This window comes from Pyxicephalus adspersus, chromosome 2 (assembly GCF_032062135.1).
Source record: "Pyxicephalus adspersus chromosome 2, UCB_Pads_2.0, whole genome shotgun sequence".
Classification (NCBI taxonomy): Eukaryota; Metazoa; Chordata; class Amphibia; order Anura; family Pyxicephalidae; genus Pyxicephalus; species Pyxicephalus adspersus.
The window spans coordinates 57071064-57073241 of NC_092859.1; positions in this window are offsets into that span (position 1 = coordinate 57071064).

The window sequence follows — 2178 nt, forward strand, 5'->3', positions numbered from 1 at the left end:
TAATTAATTGCTATGATCTCACCATTGAGCTTAACAGATCCTCCTTAATCGCGCAGCTGAAATCTAATCGCCTTAATTGGCAGATTTGCACCCCCTATTGCTCATTATTATGAAGGCAGGAATCCGGCTGGCAGTGAGGAGAGTGTACGCGCACACTCGAGTCCGGACCGCGGTAAACCGCGATCGCTGGCCGCGCGTGCTTTCGCGCTTCCAGCGAGCGTGGATTTTATTGATGAATCAGGGGCATTGAGGTATCAGACTGGGGAGGACAGGGAGTAGTGCCAACAAAGAGAGAGCAGGATGAATAATACATTTTTACAGATAATTTCAAACCATATGCGTGGCTCCAACATAAACCAAGATAGCTGGGTAATGCCCAGCCCCTCCCAGTAACTTGTCCACTCGATCCACCACATGTTTAACCTTGGCACCAGGGAGACAGCAAACCATGCAGTTGAAGAGACTAAGGCAACAAACTATTCTATTTGTCCTCCTGATGCACTATTACAACCAATTGTCTATGCCTTCCTGCATTGCTTTACCATGTGCATTACCAGGTTTAGGTATGGTTTCCACTGTAGCTTGTAATAGTTCTTTAGATTAATTTTTCCCAGAATACATATTTCAGCTAAATGAGGGGTAAGAACTTTTTCTAAAATGTTTATAATATTTACTAGAGAACTAATCAGATCCTGGGGATTTCTGCATGAGGTAGGAGTCAATTACTGTAACGTTTTTGAACAGAAAAAGTTTAGCAAGAAATGTCCAGTGTTCTGAAGTGAGTATTAGGAAAAAGTTCAAATATGTTAAGATCAGGAGTGGGTGGGAAAGTCACAGGGTTAAATTGGAGGTCATAATAGGCTCCCTAATAGTTCTTGAAAGTGTTTTATGTTATTGTTACTAGCATAGTAAGTTGCTTTTAGCCATTAGGTCAGTACCCCCATTTGTGCATTATTAGGTGTAAGGTACTGGACCAGCTCAAGAGCTATCCAGACCTCAACTCCCCAATGTAATGCCACACTCTTCACCTTTAGCAAGCCTCCACTCAGCCTTTTTAGGCTAGTTGCTCTGTATTAGCTAACAGTTGTCAGAGTTGGGGTCAAAAGCAAAAGGTCAATCTAGGCAGCAAACAATCACAGGATCAGGAAACAGGCAAATACTACAGGTCATCACACCACTAGCAGGTAGCTAAGCTAAACACTTTTACGAGCAGCTGGTGTCTGGTAGCTGAAAAGCTAATAAAGATCAGTAGCCAATGGCAGGGCAAAATCGTAGCCTAGAACTAATACACTCATTGGCTGTAGCATTTACTCTAATAATCCCTTTCAACTGCACATGAACTCAGTGTATTTGCTGGGGATCCTGAGCTAGACAGCTAAAGGGAAACTGAGGATGCTAAGCTGCAAATAAACAGATAAACAAACAAAAAGGGTGCACTAGACTGCACTTGCTTTTTGCGCAGGATCGCTGTCCAGATAAGCATCTTCTAGCATCCGGTGAGTGCAAGCTTTAAAAACCAAATCATAGGGGGACATTTGTTTTGCACTTCATATGGTTTTAGCATCTGAAGTAGCTGGTAAATTTGCACGGTTTAGATGCATAAGAAATTAATAAACCACATGAAGCAGTCAATATTGCCGTACAGTAGAATTGAGGGTGGTTTAAAAGGTAGGTATTTACCTTCTATAACTGAGGGTGATGGGGTCATTGTATATATATATATATATATATATTGTGAGGGGTTAAGCTCAGGATGGCCTTGCTGGGGTCAAAGGACACTTGTCTGGTTCATCCAACTCAGACCACACCCCGAGGTTTAAGTGTTAAGCTGACTTGTAGTCAGGTTTATTTGAAGGTTGCAGATAAAATAACAAAAATAGCAAAAGAAAACCTCGCCTGTCCGGCACTTACTATACATTCGACGTTCCTGTCTACCAGCTGGAGGGCTTCTCCCTATCAGCTCCCAACAAAGCTTTCAGCAACCTTTTACTCAGGTTTCCGTTTATTCACACAGACCAACTTTCTGTGTCCCCAGGCAGAGAGCTACTCACAGACCGACTGTCAGCACCTCCAAGCAGAGCTCTCCCACACAGTCCACAGTCTCTCCAAGTTACACTGAGCCTGCACAGACCCCTGTCTGTGTCTCTCCAAATTAGGCTCCTGACTGAGCTCCTGGCT